Genomic DNA, 23,583 nt, shown 5'->3' with positions numbered 1-23,583 from the left:
TTTTTTGTTATTTTTTCTTTCTCATGGTTTCTTCCTTTTGCTCTGATTCTTCTTTCACAATATGACTAATGTGGAAATATGTACACTATTATTGTAGGTGCATAGCTTATATAAGATTGCATTGTGTAGGAGGGATAAGAAAAGGGAGAGTGGAAGTAAAAAGAAAACAAAAAAATAACAAACAGAAAAGACAAAAAAAGTAATCAAAATTTTATAAAAGCAAATGGCAAAAATTTTTAAAAAGAAATAAAAAGGAAAGAAAATAAAAAGGCATGACCGGATTTGTCCATCAGAGGGAGATTTTGGCAACAATGAGCAAAATAAAATAGGGGTGAATCTGGAGGTAAACAACTATCTGAGAGCCTTTTACATCAATCTGATTTCTTCTTGGCCTGTTTTCCAGTTCAATTATTTTTGAAGATATATACATTTTCTTCTTTTAAATTTTTTTTAGCATTTCTTGTTTTTTCATGCAATCATTGTTTTCTGTTCGGTTTTCAATAAGGTTTACCATCATTTTGTTCTAAGGACTAATTCTCTTTGCAATTGCTTTCATTTTTTCTATTCTATTTTGTTTCTCTTATTTCATTTCTTCCAAGCATTCTTCCTTGTGGTCAAGATGTTTTGGTCTTGTTCTTTTTTGTTATTGTTGTTGTTGTTGCTATTTTTATTAAATGCTTTTTAGAATTGTAGAATTACTTTATTCATTCATATCTACCTGTCTGAATTCTTTTAGGCATTCAACATTTTTTTTTGTTTGTTCATATCTTCCATCTCGGTTTCTGGGAGTGTTGTATTTGGGTCAAACTCTCTTCCTAATGATATAGGTAAACTCTGATTGTTAATTTGATGACTGAAACTAGGTCCTTTCAGCTTTAGGAATTACTTGAACATTTCTCATTCTTGGTTCCTTTAATGATACTGATCTGCCTATCTCTTGCCACAGATTGGGTCCCTCCATTTCCCAACATTGGGTGCTTATCTGATCATGAATCTTGTGCAATAGAGATGAGGGATTTTAGTGTGCCATGCTGAATAATGGTCTGGTTCTATTTTCTTCTTCAGATGGGAATATGTGACTCACTCCATAATGGTCCTGAGACCTGATATAGCTGTTTCCTGCCACATCTTGAGGACCTGGACTGCCTATACTAATAAATGCTCTGGCCCTGTTTGTCCTTTATTTTCCATCTATCCTACACTATCGCAGCTTTCTATTTCTACAAGATTCTCTTAGTCTTCTTGTGCAATGGTGAATTGAATAGGAGAATTGATAACTATCTCACTTAATTTTTATTTATTATTTCATTTCTTTATAATTGTTTCTTTCAATGCATTGTTAGAGATTTGTTGGTGTTTCCACAATTCTCCACATAGCCAAGTCACAAAAGACTAAAAGATAGAGATAGCTGGAGAAATAGTTATCCCAATAACAGAAATTTTAGCTATATCCTTGCAAGTCACTTATAGCTCTACAATTCTGTAAGTGTACAAACTCCTTTTGTGTAATACACTAAGGATCTGGTTGACACACAAGACATCAAAATAACTGGTTTATTTGGCTAATGAATAGCGCGCACACACACACACACACACACACACCAATTTTATGGAAAAGAATCATTTATTCCATTTTTTACTAGTTTAAAGCTATTTAAGAGAATTCAAAAAAAAAAAGCAGCTCATCTGGTAACCCCATATTGAAATACTCACAAGCTCCCTTAAATATCTTTCACTTCCATCCCCCCAAAAGAAAAGAAATAAAAAAGAGATCTTTGAGAAAAGAAGAACAATGAATTATGCAGCTTATTACACAGAGCCTATTGATCTTTATGCTCCAGATGGATACTTATTTTCATTGCTACAATGCCTACTCAAGTAGGTAGATGTAACCATAACAGAGCTATAGAATGAACATTTTTGATAAAAGATTTAACAGAATCACCCCACATCTTTTGTGTATCTTAAGAAACAAGGAACATTTTTTTCAATGTGTTCTTTATTTTTTAAAGATTTAATCCTACCAAAGTGGTAGTGAGGTGTTGGGACAGAGAAAAGTGTTGGAATCTTATCCAAGACACACAGCAGATGCTTAGTTAGTCAGCTGGTGTCTAAAAGTACGTATCATTGATACTGAGTCTGAACAAAGATAAGGTTATAAGAGCTATAAGAAAAGAGTTAGAAGAAGCTGGGCATAGGCATATTTACTGCCCAGGTTTTCCTTGCTATGTGTGAGAAATGTAGTGTGTGTGTGTGTGTGTGTGTGTGTGTGTGTGTGTGTGTGTGTGTGTGTGTGAGAGAGAGAGAGAGATACAGAGACAGAGACAGAGATAGAGAAACACAGAGAGAGAGACAGAGACAGAGAGACAGAGAGAGACAGAGACAGAGACAGAGAATGAGAAAGAAAGAAAGAGAATGAGAGAAAAAGAAAAAAGAGAATGAGAGAGAGAATAAAAGAGAATGCGAGAGAGAGCATGTTCTGAGAACTATACACTACACTACAAAGTTCTGTGAAAGGAGAAACATCAAAGAATTCATGATGAAAATATTCCTCATACTAATAGACTGTATGAGGGTCTAGATTTAGATAGCCAGGAATCAGCAGTTTAATCATCCACAGAAGGCAGATACCATAACTGGATTCATATTTACAGGTTGATATCAAATTGATTAATATAATAGAAAAGACAAATGATAAATGCTGAAGGGAATGTGGGAAAATTGGTACACTAATACAGTTTTGGTGGAGCTGTGAATTGATCTAACCATTCTAGAGAGCAGTTTTGGAACTATGCTCAAAAGGTTATTGTCCATATCTTTTGATTCAGTGGTATTTTGCTACAAGATCTCTATTCTAAGAGAGAGAAAAAGACCTATTTGTACAAAAAATATTTGTATTAGCTCTTTTTGTGGTGGCAATTAACCGGAAATTGAGAGGAAATTGGAGGAAATGCTTGAACATATGTAGTATGATTGTAATGGAATACTTTTATGCTATAAAAAATGATAAGCAGGATGCTTTTAGAAAAATTTGAAAAAACATAAATGAACTGATACAAAGTGAAGTGAGCAGAAACAGGAGAACATCATACGCTGTAATAACAATATTGTACAATGATCTAGTGTGAATTACTTAGCTATCCTCAGCAATTCAATTACAAAGGACTCATGAGAAAAATGCTATCCATCTCCAGAGAAATAACTGATGGAATCTAAATACACAGCAAGTCACAGTATTTTTCACTTAATTTCTTTTTTTCATGTTTTTTTATCTCTTTTCCTTTACAATATGACTAATATTAGAATATGTTTTGCATGATTTTTATATATATCCTATATTGCTTACCATCTCTGGGAAGGGGCAAAATTAGAGAGAAAGAGAAAAAATTTTGAACTCAAAAAATTTTTTAAATGGACATTAAAATTGTTTTGCACGCAATTAGGAAAAAAAAGATTTAAATTGCTATTTAATTTGCAGGTTTATTCATTTTCCAGCTCACCAAGGATTATATGTCAACCTTGCCTTCTGTACACTCAGGGAAAACTGCTCTATACTTTTGAGAAGACCAGGCAGCCAGACACTTTGCATAAGTGTTATTTCACAATTTGTATATCTGTTATTTCCCAATGCCCAAGAGAAAAGACTCTGACAGTGGTCCCTGATATCTTTGTCATCAAACTATGGAAACAAACTAACAAAAATATCTTCAAAGCTGTTCTTTGAATAATGTACTGAGTAGTGTACAAGTTTCTTTGCTATCAGTGACCTTTCATGATTGATAGGAGATCTAACTCCTCACTTAAAGGAATAATAAGACCCTGGCAATTAGAGATAACAAATGGGGAACAAAAGAAATCCCATATATCACCTTGAAGTATTTTTTGATGAGAATTTTTTGCTAAATATGTGGAATGGAAGCAATATCTCTGGCAACTTGGCTTTCAAACCATTTGAATATCAGAAAGTTAGTGAAAACTGATAAAAATAATAGTTCTCTGTTCTGTGCTTACACATAAATGTACATGGTCTTGCGATTCGTTGTACATTCAAATAGATTGTAAAATAATCAACATTAGAGCTAAGAAGGACCTTAGAGGTTTAACCCCTCAATTACAAATTAGGAAACCGAGGTACAGAGAATTTTAGTGATTGCTCAAAGTCAGGTGGGTAGCAGGTAGCAGAGTGACCCTAATCCCTCTGGCTTCAAATCCAAACCTCTAAAGTATTATATAGGAGATTTAAATGCTTATGGATCACTTTGTTGAAGGCAGATAGCCCCTTGGAGTGAATGAAGATTCTTAAGTGTGAAAGACGGAATGAGATAGTGAAAAGAGAACTGAGTAGGTTTCATGCTTTCATTGATATCAAGCTGAAAGCAAATCTAGAGGCTGATTAGTCCCCTCTTCCTCCTTTTGCAGTTGAGAAAATTGAGGCCCAGGGAGTTTTAAGTCACTTATCCCAGATGACCATAGAATTTGAACCCAAATCCTCTAACTAGAGTCATACTAGAGGTCTCACTGGTCCAAGGGCCTCCCTCTCTCAATGCAAGTTTTAGAAGTGTCTAGGATATTGAAAGAGGTTAAGTTACTTCAACAGGTGCATACAACCATGATGTGTCAAACTAGACTGGTCTTGAATCCAGGTCTTTCTGACTCTAATGAGTATCTTCTACCACATTACCTCCTAAAATTCTGCCATTTATTATCTGTGCCATCTAGGTAATCTAACTTGCCTGAGCTTCAGTTTCCTTATCTGAAAAAATGGGGTTAATAATAAATACCTGCAACGCCTACCAAATAGGATTGTTGGGAGTATGTCACAAGAGAATGTGATATTAAATATTCTATTGACCAATGTGAGTCATTTTATATTGCAGCCAAAATTATTTCCATAGAAACACATTACAAATTACAAGAGAAGTCAGGGAGAAAATGAAAATTATTGTAAAAAGAACTTTACATATATATAAAATGGCTTTTAAGGGTATACATATATAGAATACACATCTGTTATATGTTTTATTATATAAATACTTACGTGAACATATCTATCTTTATTTATTTAATCTATAAAGTAAAACCAAGCTCCATCTTTTAAAAGATATATGATAATCTGGCTACTAAGATTCATTTTAAACTTACATTAATGCTTTTCCTTTGAGATTGTTATGTTTCTAAAGAGGTACTATCACCTGTGAACCTGGGAGCCAGAGAAATTCACAATGATATTGTTTTTGACTAGTTTCCAGACAACGTTAATCCTGGTTTAACATCAATAGACATTTACTATATGTGAAACATTTGGTTTAAATATTAAATCCTAAAGCTATCCTTTGTGAAGTCAAAAAGAATGAAGAACCAGATAGAAATGGGTTTACCATATTCCTCTGTCTTCTTTGAGAGCTCCTATTACCAGAGTTACTGATTTCAGCTGAGGACAGTGTCCCAAGCCAGAAATGTCAGCAAGGATTAAGATAATGACGCAGGACACTAAAACTCAAGTCAAAGTATGTTCCCCTCCTTCATGCCAGCTACACAACTAAACCAGAATTATTACTTTCAATCCTACCCTGACTTTTATTGAGTCATAGAATCGAAGAGATAGAAGACATTATATATGTGTGTATAAATATATACACATATATATATTTGTGTGTATACGTGTATGTATGTGTGTGTGTGTGTGTGTGTGTGTATACATATACACATTACATTGAAGGTCTCTAGCCTGGGATCTATAAACTAGTGGTTTTTTAAAAAGTATTTCTGTAATTGCATTTGAATTTAATTAGCTCACTTTATAAACATATATATTTTATTTTAAGCATTTAAAAACTTTTTTTGTGAAGAGTTACATAGACTTAACCAGACTGACAGAGGGGACCATGGCACAAAAAAGACTAGGAATTCCTGATCTCACCCAATTTTTCTTTTATGGATGTGGTCTCTCAGATATAGTATCATATGGCTATGTTCTAGTGGTTTGTCAGTGACAGGATTAGAAATCATTGAACCACAATACAACTGATGTTTATATAGAATTTGCAACTTGCAAGCATTTTATTTACCTTATGTAGGTAAACTTCACAATTACCCCGGGAGGCTGATATTACAGATATTCTTATTCCATTTTATGGATGATGAAATGGAGTTTCAGAAAAATGAACTAATAGTCTGTAGTCCCAAAGAAAGAGTCAGAAACAGGGTTTGAATTCAAGTTTTCCTGATTCCATGTATAACTTTTTATCCATTGAATATCACACCGTAGAATTTAAAACTACAAGGGACCTCAGAGGCGCTAAGATCCTAACGTCATAGATCTAGAGCTGGAGTGATTTTAAGAAGCCATCTAGCCCATACCAATCATTTTATTAAAAAAAAAGGGGGGGAGTGACATGTATACATATATTGTATTTAATTTGTACTTTAACATATTAAACATGTATTGGTCAACCTGCCATCTGTGGGAGGTGGGGGGGGGGAAGAAGGGGAAAAATTAGAACAAAAGGTTTGGCAATTGTCAATGTAAAATTAGCCATGTATATATCTGCTAAATAAAAACTATTATTAAAAAAGGGGGGAGGATGCCCAACAGATGAGCAATCTCTCTCTCTCTCTCTCTCTCTCTCTCTCTCTCTCTCTCTCTCTCTCTCTCTCTCTCTCTCTCTCTCTCTCTCCCTCTCCCTTTTTCCCTTCCTCCTTCCTCTGCCTCTTTCTTTCTTCTCTTTCTCTATCTTTCTCCTCTGACTCTCTTTCCCTGTCTTGTCTATTTCTGTCTCTGTCTCTCTTGGTTATCTCTTTCTGCCTCTGTCTCTCTGTCTCCCTCCCTCCCTCCTTCGCTCTCTTTCTCTTTGAGAGAGATTTACCCAAGTTCATACACGTTCTAAGTGGGAGAGCTGGAATGTGAACTCAGGAATTCTTACTCCAAATCTCTTACTATTTCCATCCTATTCCAAATCAGGTATTCTTGTTCTCAGGTCAGTGTCCTTGGCAGGTCAAGAAAGAATATGCTTTCAACTTGCAGAGCTTCTATTTGTCACTGATAGAGCACTTCCTGAGGCATAGATAAGAGAGATGAGAAAGAGAGAAAAAGAAAGTGGAGAGGGAAAGAGGAAAGAAGGGAAGGAGAGAGAGAAAGAGAGAGACAGAGACAGGACAGAAAAGGAGGGAGGGAGAGAGACGGGAAGGAAGGAGAAAAGAGGGAGGGAGAAGGCAGGGAGGGAGGGAAACCAACCAAGACAGACAAATATAGAGAGACAGAGAGAGGAGGAAGAGAAAGAGAGAGTAAGAGAGAGAAACAAAGAGACAGAGCAAAATAGTGAAAGAGAATGAATATGAGAGAGCAAGAGACAGAGGCAGTGACAAAGAGAAATAGAGTCAGAGAGAAACAGATATAAAGAGACAACAGAAACAAAGGCATATCTCCATTAACAAAACTGGTCTGGTGGAAAGCACTAGATTTATTACCATGCTAAAAACCCACCATTGCCACCCTTTTACTCAACATACTCTAGTTGTTTCTTATTAACGTTTGGCTCAAACGTGACTTTTCTATTTGCTATTTAAAGCTGTTTGCCACCTGGCTGCTTCTTATCTTTCCACAGTTCTTCCCCAGCATTTTGCTCCACATTCTACTCTCCAGTCATACTGAGTTTGCTATTTTGCTCACATGGTGTTCTCTTACCATGGTGCCTTTATATTAGCTCTATTCTGTGTCTGGAATGATTCCTCTCCTTACTTTCTCAGAATCCCTGTCTTTAAGACTCAGGTCAACATTATCTTCTGCAGGAAGCTTTTTTCAGCCCCCTTGTCTTCTACTGCCAATTCTAATATAGCTATTTTCCATCTACTCTGTATGCCAGCACCATGCTAGAAAAGTGAATTGGTCCACTTGAATTGTCTTAGAAAGATAGTGAAGAACATTTGACAAGGTAAGGTACCAGATTCTGAGGAACTTTCTTGAGCTGAACTGCCCAAGTATTCAATTCTATTATAGAGAGCACAACTCCAATGGGTTGGCCATGTTATTTGAACGCCAAAAAGGCATTTGCCAAAAAGACTTATTTTACAGAGAACATACACAAGTCAAGCTTTCACATGGAAGTCAGAAATGATGCAAAGATACTCTCAAGATCTCTCTGAAGAACTTTGGAATGTATTGCATGACATGAAAGCTATTGGCAAAGGACTGTCCAACATGGTATCAAAGAGGGCTCTACAAGCAAAGCAGAATTGCTATAGCTCAAAAGAAATGCAAGATGTGTAAGTTTAAAAAATTCACCCCAAATGTTTACATGGACTATTTGTGCCCAACTCGTGGTAGAATATTCCAAGCTCATATTGGTTTGGACAGTAACTTGGCTCTACACAGTATCATTTTGGTCCTCTTTAAGAATAAAGGACCCCAATCAACCAACCAATCTGGTTATATGAAATATTAATAACTCTGGCCAGGTAGCTTCCATTTTACTCCTTCCTCAAAGTTCTTCTATAGTCTTAAGGGGATTTGAGGTATGTATGCTCTCTTCAAATAGCTCTATCCTCCCACCAATAATATCCCCCCAAGTTTATGGGAGGTCCCTAGTTTCATTTAGCCATCAAGTTAGAATAGCTTTTATTAAAAAAAAATTTCATAAAGTATAATAACAAATATAAAAACAGGCTAACTTAGTTTCTACAGAGCACAGTTTCAGTTCCAAGTGCAAAACCCTTGTTGGGCTTAAGTTTCAGGCCTCTTAGCTCCTCAAGGTTTCCTTACCTGGTTGGCTGATTGCAACATCCTTCTTTCAATACAAGGTTTTCCATGGCTCGAATTCTTGCATTCAGTGGAGTATCTGCCAGCATTTGAAATTGAGAAGGCAAACACTGAACAGATTCAAGGTCCATTTCTCAGAGTCAGCGCCAGGGTAAAAAGAGAGGGTGGAGTGGGGAAAGTCTCATTCCCTTCCAGTTAGTTCATGGCCTCCACATTAAATGTGAACTGTGATCTTCACGCTCTGGAAGTTACAGGAAAGAGAAAAGACTGACCCACCCTGGCTAGTATTAAGGACACAGCCTCCTCCAATTACTCAGCTTATTCTATTTGGCAACCAATCAAAAGAAGCTATTTCTACTCACTTAGTAGGAAAAATCAGAGTGCAGGGTACCTCCATGCAATCTGGGTCCATGCAGGACAAGCACCTTTACTCATATACATGCTCTTAGAATACAAGTTCTTTGAGGTCAGCTAACATGATTTTTACCTTTTCTTTGTACATGCTTAATAATGCTTGTTAACTGAGCAGATCTCTTCTGAGCCTTTGAAAAAAATGCAGGCTGTTTAAAAAGCTCAACAGGGCTAATATCTCATTAGCACAATGTTTGGCACAGAGTAGGTCTTAACAAATACCTGTTGACTTGATTTGGTTATCCTAAGTACTATTCTGATAAACAGAATAGATAATATGCAGAGGCATGAAAATCTAGATGTCCAGACACTTATCCAAATAAAGTCAGCACTTAAGCCTGGCAAATAGGAATCAAACATAGTTTAGGATTAATGAGGAAGATGGTTGTTTAAAGATATAATTTGAAAATGCCAGCACAAGGTTTACAGGGGGAAATTCCACCTCTGCAGAGGAGTAACTCCACTACTGTGATTTATTACTGTCAAATGGAGGTGATCCTGGCCTCCTAAGCTTTTTGCCAACACACTAGCTCTTGTGATTTTTAGTAAATTATAAAGCCTTCAAGTACAGTCCTGATGGCTGGCTGTACACCTGCAATCTGAGTATCCATCTAGTAAGTTTTAATGTTACCAAAAGGATGGCTACTAGATAACAATTTTTTTTTTTTAAGTAGCAGCAACTCATGAAGGCAATCTATTTAGACACAGGGAGAATACTTTCAAGGGTACATTTTATTAATGAAATCATGGATTTTTATAATATTTAAATAAATATTGGAGAACAAGTTAAGACCTTCTGAGGCCTTCTGATACTCTCCAGGAGAGGCTTAGTGAGAAATGTAGAGGAGTGAGAATCAAGATCAGCTCCTCCACTAATTAGCTGTGTGACCTTAAAAAAAAATTACATCATTTTGGGGGGTCTCAATTTCTTCAATAATACATAAAGGGGATTGGGAGGAATAGATAATCTCTAAGGTAAATGCTAATATTCTATAATTCTGGGAGCCTCTGAGCTAGATCATACCATACAAGGCTATTTATCATGTAATCTTCCCTTCTTGGAAGCATTCACAGTTTTTGTTTTCAGGAGACAATAAGGGTTAAGTGACTTTCCCACATTGGCACAGCTAGTTAGAAGCTGCCTTTGAACTCAGGTCCTCCCGCTTCCAGGACTGATGTTCTATCTACTGTACCACTTAGTTACCTCAGTCACTGACTTTGAAAGAATGAAATTTGAGCAGAGACAATGGATAAGCTAATATTTAAATCAGCACTTCTGTTACTTTTTTGGATAAAATTATTCAGCTGGGTGGCCACATTGTATAGAATTCTGGACAGATCTGAATTCAAATGTAGCCTAACACATTAATTGAGTTATCCTTGGCAAGTCATTCATCTCTGTTTTCCTCAGTGTCTTTATCTATAAAATGGAGATATTGCCTTCCTCTCAGGGTTTCTGTTAGAATAAAATAAGATTATATCTGTATAATATTTTGCAAACCTTAACACTGTACAAATATGAACTATTATTATTCTTATTGGGAGAGAAGATTTGCATTAAAAGTTTGCTCTATATTTATACATTTGTAGGATAGCAGATAAGTCAAATTCTAATCCTATACTGAGAAGCCAAGAAGAGAGATAATTCTGCATAAAACATTTTACGTGTGCTTTTCTTATAACATTTAATGTGTACTTGTGTGTGAGTATGTCTGTGTTTTGCAAGCCTGCATGTGTATGCCAGGTTTTAAATATTTAGGTATAAGTTTTACTTGTCATTTTTAACCATAGGACTACAAAGGTCAAGATGACACCTACATTTCCTGCCCATCCCCAGGATCATGTCTTTGCTCACCACTGCCACCTTTAAGCTTTGAATTACCCTGCTCTTTCTTCCATATCATTTTCCCTCAAAGCCAGGTTCTCTACAGAAGTTCACAGGGTTACTTTTATGCCATCCCTTCCTCTGTTCCCAGATAATGAGTTCCATGAAGGCATGGATTATTTCATTTTTGTCCTTATATTTCTAGTACCTCTTCAAATGCTTAATAAATACTTAAAAGATATCATTAATAAAGGCTGATTAATTGTGGGTAATACTTTTTGGTATGGAATGAAATGCTTTGGTGGTCTGGTGAAAATTATGGACCCCTTTTCTGAATAACTAAATGCATAAAATAGGGGAGAATTCTGGGAATATGGTGGAGTAGATTGATAAATTTCAAGCTCTCCAAATTTCCCCCACAAATAGAACAAATTTACTCCTCAGGGTAAACATAGACCGGTGAAAAACCAAAAAACTTGGAGCAGAACAGGGGTCTTCCTGAAGCAACAAGATCTAAAGAAAAACACCAGGCCAGGATTAACGTGTTTGAAATACAAACACCTCTGTGCTAGCTCCACTGAATCATCAAGTGGAGACTCCTGGGGTTAGCTGGTTGTGGCTGGAGCCTTAGCAGGACTCATAAAGACTTTTACCTCTCTGTTTGTTGAGTCCGGGTGTGTGTCTGGGAAGACTGAGTGAATCTGGGCTGATTGAGAATGCCAGGCCCAGCTGTGCTGCTGAGACACGGCCCTAAGGGAGAAGGAACCAGCACCCGTTGAGTGCAGAAACAACCAGGCAGGGGCATTGCTGGCTGTGGGCAGTCTTATTTTTTTTTAAAATGAATTGGCAAAGAAGAAAGAACTCCATCATTGAAACATATTATGGGAACAGGGAAGACCAGGATTCATTTTCAGAGGAGGACACTTTAGTAAAAAAATAAATAAATAAATAAATAAATTCTACCCAAAGAGTAATATGAAATGGCCCCTTGTCCAGAGAGAATTTATAGAAGAAGAAAAAAATTCAAAAATCAAATGAGAGACTAAAGAAAAAAAATCAAAACCACCCAAAAGTTATGGAAGGAAAAAATTAACCAATTAGAAAAGGAGGTACAGAGTCTCAAAGATGAAAATAACTCTTTGAAAATTAGAGTCAGGCAAGGGGAAGCCAGTAAAACTATGAGAAAGTAAAAAATAACAAAACAGATTATAGAGAATGAGAAAACAGATCAGAATGTAAAACAACTCATAAAATAAAACAACAGATCTGGAGAATACTAGAGAGTTGTGACCAAAAAGAGAACTTTGACACAATAATGCAGGAAATAATCTTAGAAAATTGTCCTGGAGTGATAGAACATGAGGGGAAAGTAGAAATATAAAACATCCACTGATCATCACCTCAAAGAGATCCTTTGTGGAAAATGCATAGGAATATTATTGCCAAATTTTGAATCCCCCATATCAAAAAGAAAATTTTGCAAAAAGCAAGAAAAAAATTCCAACATAATGGAGCTATAATTAGAATTGTACAAGACGTATCAGCTGCTACAATAAAAGACCACAGGTCTCAGAATCATATCTAATGGCCCAACATGTCATATCCAATACAATTATAATTTTCAATGAGAAATAATAGACATTCGATGAATTTGCAGATTTTCAGGATTTTCTATCAACCAAACCTGAACTGAACAGAAAATTTAACATATAAGAGCCAATATTAAAAAGCAGTTTTAAGGAACTCAACACGGACAGACTGTTTAAACATGGACAAATTGTTTATATTTTTCTACATGGGAAATGTATACTTTGTTTAAGATTTACATCAACAAAAGAGTAAGCTCAAAAGAAAGACTGGAAGAGTAAAGGTAAAAATAGTTATTATGTTATACAAATGAGGTGCAGAGGAATAATAGATACAGAGGCATTAAAAGGGGAGGAAGGCTTGTAGTTCTCAAGCTAGTCACATTGAGAATGGGTTCAATAGGCAACACTACATATATACCATGAAAGATATAGTATCTCTAAAATAAATAAGTGGGGAGGGATAGGTAGGTAGGGAAGCACAGGATGAGGGAAGAAGACAAGGGAGGGATCCCTGGGTAGAGAGAGATTAAGTAATAGTAAGTTAAGTTAAGAAAAAATAGTAAGTCAAATTATGGAGCAGAATTTAATGAAAGAGTTAGCAAAGATAGGAAAGGTATGTGTGTTTGTGGGGTATGTGTGGTGTGTGAGTATAGGTATGTCTGTATATATCTACATATATATCTTAACTGTAGCTTGTTTAGAGGGGAAGGATAAAAAGGAGATATGTATGTGTCTATATGTGTATGTATGTATATATAACTACCTACATTTGTACATATAAATATATTCTTTTTTAATGATAATCTGCTTGGGGGTGAGGAGGGGAATGAAAGGAGGGGGAAAAAGAATAAAGTGAATATGGTATACAGCAGAGAAGAAAAGAACAATTTACAAGGAAATAAAGAAAAGATGGATACTCATGAATATAATTTCTTCTACTTATATGTGTGTGCATATATATATATATAATTTTCAGATGAAGAAATTGAAACTTTCTAGTCATATGAAAAGGTGCTCTGAATCACTATTGATTAGAGAAATGCAAATTAAGACAACTCAGAGATATTACTACACATATGTCAGATTGGCTAAGATGATAGGAAAAGATAATGATGGATATTGGAAGGGATGTGGGAAAACTGGGACACTAATATGTTGGTGGTGGAATTGTGAACTGATCCAATCATTCTAGAGAGCAATTTGGAACTATATTCAAAGGGTTATCATACCCTTTGATCCAGCTGTGTTTCTACTGGTCTTATATCCCAAAAAAATTATAAAGAAAGGAAAGGGACCCACATGCACAAAACTGTTTGTGGCAAACTGAGTGGATGCCCATCATCAGTTGGAGAATGGCTGAAGAAGTTATTGTATATGAATGTTATGGAATATTATTGTTCTGTAAGAAACCATCAGTAGGATGATTTCAGAGAGGCCTGGAGAGACTTACATGAACTGATGTTAAATGAAGTGAACAGAACCTGGAGATCATTGTATATGACATCAACAAAATTTATGAAGATAGTACTGATGGATTGGGCTCTTTTCAACAATGAAGTGATTGAGACCAGTTCCAGTGATCTTGTGAGAAAGAAAGCCAGCTGTATCCAGAGAGAAAGCTGTGGGGTCTGAGTACGGATCACAACATAGTATTTCACTTTGTTGTTGTTTGCTTGCATTTTGCTTTCTCATTTGCTTTTCTTTTTGATCTGATTTTTCTTGTGCAGCATGATAATTGTGGAAATATGTGTAGAAAAATTGCACGTGTTTAACATATATTTGGTTATTTGACATCTGGAGGAGGGGGAAGGGGGAAGGGAGGGGAAAAATTTAGAACATAAGGTTTTGCAAGGGTGAATGTTGAAAATTATCCATGCATATGTTTCAATAATAAGAAAGCTTTAATAAAGAAAAATAATAATAATAGTAGTAGTAGCAGTAGCAGTTGTAGTAGTAAGAGTAATAGGAGTAGTAGTGATGGTGGCAGTGATGATAGTAATAATGTTGGTATTAACAATGATGGTGGTGGTGGTAATACAAGTAGTTATTATTATAATGTAAATGAGTGGGCAAAAGAAAACACTATGAATAAGAATCAATTAGCTTTTGTCAGGATGTGCCAAGTATTTGGGAGCTCCAATGTTTGTTCGTAGACAAAAGGTAAAGAGAATTCATTTGTTTACAAGATGGAGAATGAGAGTGTCTGAGAGCCTTGGGACTAAAAATGAGAATGATGAATGCAGGGCAGGAAGGTACTGGACTGAATTCTAATTCCTAGGTCTGTAATCTGTAAAGGGCTAGAACTGAGCAAATACACTTGGATAATGGAGCACGTGAGACTAATTGCCAATTGGACAATTCTCTAATAACATGTTTGAAGGTTGACCCTCCCCAGCTGTTCTGTGCTGACTTGATTGGAGGGACAAAGAGGGGGGAGTGACGGGGGGGGGGGGGGGAGGAGGAGGAGGAGATTGAGGCATTCTCCTGGTGGTGGAGAGAGAGGAAGGAAGTGTGGAGATTGCTAGATCTAATCCCCTAACCATGACCTCAAAAGACCAAGAATAAAAACTCTTGATTATCCTGACTCGGCTGATTTCTGGGAAGACAGAGTTCCAGCACTAATTTTTACCAATCACCATCATACAATAATGCTATTATTATTACTAATAGTATATTGTGTATATAATATGTATATAATAACACATATTATGAGCCAGGCACTATAATAAGCACTTTACAAATATTATCTCATTTGAAACCACAACAAATCAACCCTGTGAGATAAGGTACTATTACCATTCTCAATTTACAATTGAAGAAACTGAGGCAGATAGGAATTAACTTGCCTATGGTCACACAGCTAGTAAGTGTCTGAGACTAGATTTGAACTGAGGTATTACTGACTCCAGGTCCAGTGCTCCATCCACTGCGCCATCTAGCTCCCCACTATTGGGGATGATGAGAAAGCCCAAACATTGGACTATAGCTTCATCTAGAGCTAAAATGAATCCAAAGAACATGTCCAAACTCACTCATTTTACAAATGAGGAAACTGAGGATCAAGTTAAATGATTGGCCCAATGTCTCACAGGTAATAGATATTAAAGGTGAAATTTGACCCTACCTCCAGAACTGATTCTAGAGTCAATGTTCTCTCTCCTGTGCTATGTTGTGTGCCTCCTAATCAAACTTTATGTTAAGCAATAGCAAGTGTCTGAAATGCCTATAATTATTTTTCTTAAATTAAAAAATTTATTTATCTGAATTTAAGAAATAAACATTTCCATAACATTGTAGAATAGAAAATAAGATTATTGAAGATGAAACTATCAATCCATTATGTACAACTTGTTATACCTTTTAAATAGATACTAAAGTTATCATTTAACATTTTTTTCTTTATTTCTTCCCTCTTCCTGTTTTTCCCTTAGAGATGGTTATCATTAGGCACAAATATGTATGCATATACCTACACATACATGTGTATGTGTGTGCATATATAATATAAACATATAAAATAATTCTATACATCTATTTTTCAGTTCTTCCTATTCTTGGCATAGGAAAAAAGAGAAATGTAAAGGGGGAAAGTAGACACAGAAATTAGGGTGTTATTACATATATCAGTGGATCTATGACACCAGCCTATCCAAGCCTTCTTGAGGCTGTACTTCTTCACCACATGGAAACTTTCCATATACTAATTGATTCTCTAGTTGTAGGTCTGCACTCCCAGGAGACTCACTTCCTAATTCTCTACTTCTGGCTAAGGGGGCCATCATCATTTGCCCTGAGCTATGGGTTGTCATTGGACTCTGATGACTCTAGAGGGGAAAGTAATACTGATGACTGTATAGACCTGTCTCAGTTAAATCCAGTTAGGCTGCAAGTCAAGACAGCACCTTCCTGCTATCATTGGCCTTCTTGACTAAATCCAACTAACAGACACATTCAAAAACTAATAGAGACTCAGTCTCTTTTCAGAACCCTCCTCTAGGGATTCAATCTCTTCATCTAAGGATTACTATCTCTGACCCTGTTTAGGGACACTCCTTTGGGGAATGGATCTCAAAAAACAAAAAATTTAATGATGTGCAATTACCAAAATTACAAGTAGGGATTTCTAAGCAAATTAGAATATCAATATATTCTCACCAGTTCTCAAGTTAACTTAATTCTAGACTTCCTTGCCCTTTTGTCTCTTCAAAAGACATTCCAGCTTCTGCCTCCCAGCTATAGCCATCTTGGGTGCATGCTGTTTGGAGGATCCATGCTATCCATTCTCCATGTCTTTGTCCTACTGGAAGCATTACAACTGCTGCTGAAGTACAAATGCCAGCACACAGTGTCATTAGCTTTCAGAGTTTTGCATCGCTTCCATCAGCAGTCAGAGTTTACAATTCTCAAATTTTAATGTGTTCATTAGTGTCCCTGAGTCCCTTTCATCTGAAAAGAAAGTTATTCCTCTTCTGACACTAGCAGCACGTCACTCTGTTTCCCTCACACTCATTTGTTTTTATTGGGCTGCTGGTCAGAGCAGAAGATAGGACTCAAGTTCTCTCCCCAGCGTTTATTGATGTTGGCATGTTGTTGGTTTACATCAGCCAAAGGGAAGGGCTGAAACTAGCATGCTCTTCTAATGGGAGAGGGTTTCCTGCCTACCCCAATGCTTCAGCTCTCCTGAAAATTAGAGAACGATTAGCCTAGAAACAATGACAAAAATCCCTATCTCCCTTTAGGTGCCTTCCTCTGTGAAACCTTTCCTGATCTCCCAGTTTGTACTTTCTTCCTCTTAAAACTGCTTTGTATACACCTAATATTTATGGGCAGCTTGGTAGCATGGTGGATAGAGGATTGGGACAAAAAACAGAAAGACTTGTCTTCCTAAATTCAAATCTAACTGTAGATGTGATCCTAGGCAAATCATTTATACCTGTTTACCTCAGTTTCTTCATCTACAAAATAGAGAAGGAAATGCCAAGTTACTCCAATATCTTTGTCAAGAAAACCCTAAATGGCGTTACAAAGAGTGTGACACAATTAAATAGCACTAAATATTTGCCTATTTGTATGTTCGAAAAACCCTAAGAAAACACAGGCTCCTTGAGGGCAAAGATCATTTCATTTTTGTCTCCAGTGTCAAGAAAAGTTATCTGCCCATTGTAAACACTGGATAAATGTCTGTTAAGTGGAATGATTTGAAAAATATTCATATATTATGTTTCTAATTGTCTGATTTTTTTATTTTTCTAATATTTTAATATAATATAATATTATATAATATATAATTAATATCTTTATTATATTCTAATTTCTAACATGTTTCAAATTCTAGTTTTTAATGGTACAAAATATGTTGATATATCATATCATTTGTTTTTTATAGCACCCTTGTGGGTACTTATGTAGTAATAAATACTCTATACCAGCAGCAAGGGATCTAAGGGTTGAGGTGAGAGGAGAGGATAGTGGACTGGGACTGAAGAAAGGAAGAATAGAGTTCAAATTCTGTTTCAGATACTATGTGACCTTGGATAAGCAAATCTCAATTGTAAAATGAGATGATAGCATTTACATCAGCAAGGTTGTTGTGAGGATCGAATGAGATTATAATTGTAATTTTTAAAAGACACATCACAGCCTGACATATAATAGATGCTTAAAAAATGTGTGTTCCCTTCCTCTCTTTAGATACCATTTTGCTGGGCATATTATAAAGAAAATTCTTTTTTAAAAAGTGTGTTGGCTAATTGATCCATTCTAAGATCCATTCTAATGCTTTGATTCTGTGATACCTTAAACATTTGCAACCAGTTGCCCTGAGCCTCCAGCTATGTGCTTACAAGGATGGACTTAGTCTAATCTTGAAAATGCCAGACAAAATCAGTCTCATTATCATTTTGTAGAGTTATCCTTGGAAAATTTCAGAATGTTGCTTAAATGTGTTTCATATCTAGGTCTCACTTATGTGGGTCAGGTCCCCAGCTACCATACAACCGTCAAGGCAACAATGCAAAAATTCACTACAGAACAATTTTGATTCCATCTCACAGAAATGCATAAACAACATAAAAGATTCATGATCATTTCTTTTTCCCTTACCAGTGAGTTCTATGTTCCTCCCAGAGTCTATGTACCTTTCCAGGCTCACCCTGTCATTTGGATTCTCCTCAGAAGGAAACAAATTTGGGGTTGCTAGCAGGACAAATATCAATATTCAGGTCAGAACCATTTTGCTTCAGAGATCTCTGTGTAGGAACCCAGACAAACTTGGACCCTTGGACACACTTGAAGCTGCTAGACAGGCAACTTTCTTCCCATTAGCATTTCATGGTTTGAATAATTCAGGATGATGGTGGAGGCAAAGATCCAAGCCCTTGTTGCAGCTTAGATTCCTCTGCTCTACCTCCAGTTTGGGATACTCATGAATAATTTGCTTCTCTCTCCAACCAGCTAACATGACTTAGGAGCTCGCCTCCATCTAGAAGAATGAATTTTTGGGTCTTCTCTTTCCTTATGTTTTAGTATTACCCAGAAACTCCTGGACTTGATGAGGGGAGTCTGAAACTGAAAGGGGGAACCCCAAAACTCTCTCTCTGAAACTCCTTCAAGGAGAAAGTCTCCTTGAATCCTGGCCTCTGTAAAAGATCCTGCCCAAGGGAGACAGGATAAACAGTTTCATTCTGTTATCCTGAGAGACAGGCACCACCCCATTGATAACACTCACTACTGATTAAGCTCTCTATTGAGGAGGAGATTAGCCCAGGAGACACTCATTCAATTCCAAGATTCTCTCTTCAGATTCCAGTTCAAACTGCACCCAGCCCCCATCAAGAGCAACCCTCAGCTTCTAGCCATAAAATGAGCCAACTTGGGGCTCAGTCCTCACAGAGGACCTAACATGCCATGCCATGCTATGCCAAGGAACCTCTCTCTCCTTGGCATAGCAGCAACCCTCTGCCTGCTGAAATGATATTCTCTTTCAGCATACCCTCTCTTTATCTCTTCCTCACCTAGTTCCCTAACAAAACTTATGCCTCTCTGTTGGAATTTCTCTGCTAGAAACTTTACTTCTCTGTCAGGACCTAGCCACCAAAGAATTCAGTCTTTCAATTCATGCATAGCAAAGGCTGACTTCCCAATGCCAATAATAAACTTCTTTTATCAGTCTAGCTTTTCGGGTTCATAAATTCCTTTACAAAGGACCTCTGCGCTGCCAGAAAGGGAGTTCCCACCACTCCCTGCCCTGCATTGAATCCTAGGGGAATCTAGGGAGCTAAACATCTTCATTTGGTTCCCTGAACCCCGAACTTGTCACTAACCTCATCAGATTCAGGTTTGCTAGCAAGGCAATTCCAGAAACTCTCTTTTTATTTCCATAAACCCAAATTTCATGTCTCATATTCTACCCATATTCACCTCATCACTGTCACTGCACCCTAAACCAAAGTTCTTTATGAGAACCGTGTATGGCTGGAGGATCTTAGAGTCTAGATCAGGGGTTCTCAAACTACGGTCCACAAGCCAGATGTGGCCGCTCAGGATGTTTATGCGGCCCGCTGGGTTATGGCAAATGGGCTGAGGGGTAGAGACAGAGTGTGAACTTTTGTTTTTACTATAGTCCAGCCATCCCACAGTCTAAGGGACAGTGAACTGGCCCCTATTTAAAAAGTTTGAGGACCACTGGCCTAGATACTCAGAGAAGAGGCACTACCAATACTTCATCAAAGCTCTGACTTGCTGACATTTCAAAGAGTGAGTGAGTTGGAGTGGGAAATGACCCATCCATCCCTGAGGGCTTTGCCAAAATTCTAGCATCCTACCATAGGCCCTCCTATCCATAGACAAAAGTAGTTTGCTGTGGTATTTGACCTAAGCTCAGAAAAAGGAAAAAAAAATGAAGAAAGAGGAAGATGAATTGATCCCCTTAAAAATTAGGCTGGTATCTTTGTTCCACAACAGTCCAGTGTAATTCACCTACCCCTAATCAGCAAGATCCATCTTTATGAGATGTCAAGGAATATGCTTTCATACCCTTTGGAGACATAGGCAAAGTCACAAAGGATGAGCTTCATATAGACTAATCCCAATGATACAAGAACTCCTTTGATCTATAATATTATTCTCATTTAGAGAGAAGGCGTAGAGACAACTTGGCTGAGGTTACATAGCCAGCAAATATCAAAGGCTACCCTTGAGGGCAGCTAGTTGGCATAGTAGGTAGAGTATTAGGTCTGAGTCAGGAAGATTCATCTCCCTGGATTCAAATCTGGCCTTAGACACATACTAGTTGTGTGACCCCAAGCAAGTCATTTACCCCGTTTTTCACCTATAAAATGAGCTGGAAAAGGAAATGGCAAACCATTCCAGTGTCTCTGCCACTAATCCCAAGTGAGGTCACTAAGAGTCACACATGACAGAAAACAACAGAGCTTGAATCCATGTCTATTGGGGTCTAAGTGCCAGATCCTTTCCCCCACATTATACTGCTTCCCTAAGCTCTCTCCTTTCCTAGATTCCCCCAGTCGGGTTTCATTCCTGCAAGCACATATGCTTCAAATCACTCAATGTCTCAAGAGCCTGCAGAGAGATCTGAGCAAAGGGAACAGATCTTGCCAAATGCGTTTGACATCACAATGCCCTTGGAAAGCCTATTGTCTAAACCCATACATATCCATATCAACAGCTCTGTTTCATTAAGCCCTGAACATTTCCACCCAATTTAAACTGAGTGCGATGGCCCACATTATGACAGGTTTGGGTGCTGGTTTATTTTCCAATTGGCTCTAAGCATATTGCACTAAGTCCAAACTGTATTCAGATGCCAAGTCCATGATGAGATTTCTCTTTCCACTGGGGTCTCTTGTGTTTTCTTTTTAGATCTGCCATACAGAATACAATCTCCCTTGGGAGGGGAGATATTTTTGTGCCTGGTTGGTGGAGGGGCAAGAAGGCAGGCAATCAACAAGCGACTCCTTGTCAAAAGGAGGGAAGATATTATAGAGAAGAGAGGAGGTGTGTAAACATGACAATGGTATCCCTTCTGAATCAGGAAGAGGTTGCTATTTTTAACTTTAGCTTTGTATTTACAGTGAATGGCTGTATGCTTACATTCAGAGCTCAGCTGGGCCTCAATTATCCAAGTGTCAGGTTTATCCAAGGTGAAAAACATTGTGACAAGGTGACAAAACTATACCAGGCATCCTGCAGTGCAGGCCAATGTTGTCTCATTAATAGGGTAATTACTATAACCCACCCTCCCTTTGCAGGGGAGAGACAGAGATGGGCAGGAAAGTGCTTCTAAATAAGACTTGGCCTTTCCACTTAGCCACCTTATTGCTCCTACCTCTTTTGAGTAGTCTCACATATTTTGAGACTGGGCCAGAGTCCCTGGGGATTTTCTTTTACCTCTTGATCCTTGCTAACTGCAGTGTGAAAGAGCTACTAGTAGAGAAAAGAAGCAATGTAAATATAGGTACACCAATTGACTTAAGAGCTTGAGGAAAAAAAGTGGTAAGAAACTACAATGTAAGGAACTTGCCTCCTTATATTTGTCCTGTGATTTCTAACTTCAAATTATGGTCTCGGTGGCTTGGCCAATGTATTGCCCCCATTTGTAACTGAGGCAGTTCTCAACAAAATTGTGAATTAAGCTACCCTTACTCATGATGTATCCTTCTATAGGCTCTTTCCTTGTCAATGGTACTCTTTCTGCTTATATGACTGTTGCATTTTAGGAAATTGTACTCCCTAAATCTCTCAAATGTCATAATTATATTTCAAAGGTAAAAAAATACAATAGCATCTCTTCAAAATTCTATTACATATACCACTAGGAGATAACATTATATATGTAAATGACTCAATAACTCTATTTTTAATCAGGATATAAAACGCTCTAGAGTTTATATTCTTGTTTCTACCCCTAAACACCTCATTCCACTACCCCATTCCATTTCACAAATAAAAACTCCTGAATGGCAGCAGCTGAATTCAAAACTACCTTTTGTCATTTATGATTTATGTAACCCTAAGAAAGTCATTTTCAAGGGCCTTTCCAAATATAGATCTATGTTTTCAGATACTTGATGTCCTCATGCTCTCATGCTTTCTCCACTCTTCAACTTATTCACACTTGTTCTTAGAAGAGAATCTAATAAACTCATTCACACTTAGGTAGAAATGACTAATGTGATCCTTCCTAATTGTTGTTTCTCCTTTTTTTCTCAAAGAGCTCCAATGACATGACCTGAAACATAAGAGAAGCAGAGCCACACAAAGTCTTCAACCTCACTCTTTCCTTCAGAGTCAGCAGAGTCCAGTGGCAAGACAAAGGTCATTGGTGATGGCTCTGAATGCAATGGGTGACCTTAGTCTTTCAACATTAAGATCTTTCCCAGGTCTCAGTTTGTCTGAGGCCCTGCCATAGCCCTTCTGAGTTGCATTCTAATAAAAGACAAAGCTTTGATCCAAAGGAATGAATTTCTAGTTGTGTAATTTCAGGTATCACAATAATCAGGAATGAGAGAAAATTAGAAGGAAAAACCCTTTAGTAGCTTACTAAGTATATTCGTAATATTGACCCTTTATTCCAAGCACTCCAAAATTTTACTTTCAATTTAAGATTAGATTGTGGGAATAACCTTCTTCCAGGTTCATCAGATTAGTTGGTTATCATTAAATTTCTGAAATTTAACCATGACATGTCTTAAAATTTGAAACTATGCTCAAAAAGTTATCAAACTGTGAATACCCTTTGACCTAGAAGTGTTACTACAGGGCTTATATCCCAAAGAGATGTTAAAGAAGGGAAAGGGACCTGTAAGTGCAAAAATGTTTGTGACAGCCCTTTTTGTAGTGGCCAGAAACTGGAAATTGAGTGGATGCCCATTAATTGGAGAATGGCTGAATAAATTGTGGTATATGAATATTATGGAATGCTATTATTCGGTAAGAAATGACCAGCAGGATGATTTCATAGAGACCTGGAGAGACTTACATGA

At 37.1% G+C, this 23,583-nt stretch overlaps 1 long non-coding RNA gene across 1 annotated transcript in view; it reads right to left on the bottom strand.

The window, feature by feature from the left end:
• Positions 1–9,017, bottom strand: part of LOC141563356 (uncharacterized) — a 73,706-nt gene extending 64,689 nt beyond the window's left edge. The window contains exon 1 of the long non-coding RNA XR_012488401.1: positions 8,759–9,017. This is a non-coding gene — a long non-coding RNA (uncharacterized LOC141563356). The remainder of the gene's footprint in view (positions 1–8,758) is intronic.
• Positions 9,018–23,583: the final 14,566 nt, after the last annotated feature.

This window comes from Sminthopsis crassicaudata, chromosome 3 (genome assembly GCF_048593235.1).
Source record: "Sminthopsis crassicaudata isolate SCR6 chromosome 3, ASM4859323v1, whole genome shotgun sequence".
In the NCBI taxonomy this organism is placed as follows: domain Eukaryota; kingdom Metazoa; phylum Chordata; class Mammalia; order Dasyuromorphia; family Dasyuridae; genus Sminthopsis; species Sminthopsis crassicaudata.
Note: the sequence above shows the minus strand (reverse complement) of the source record. Positions and strands in the feature narration are given on the sequence as shown.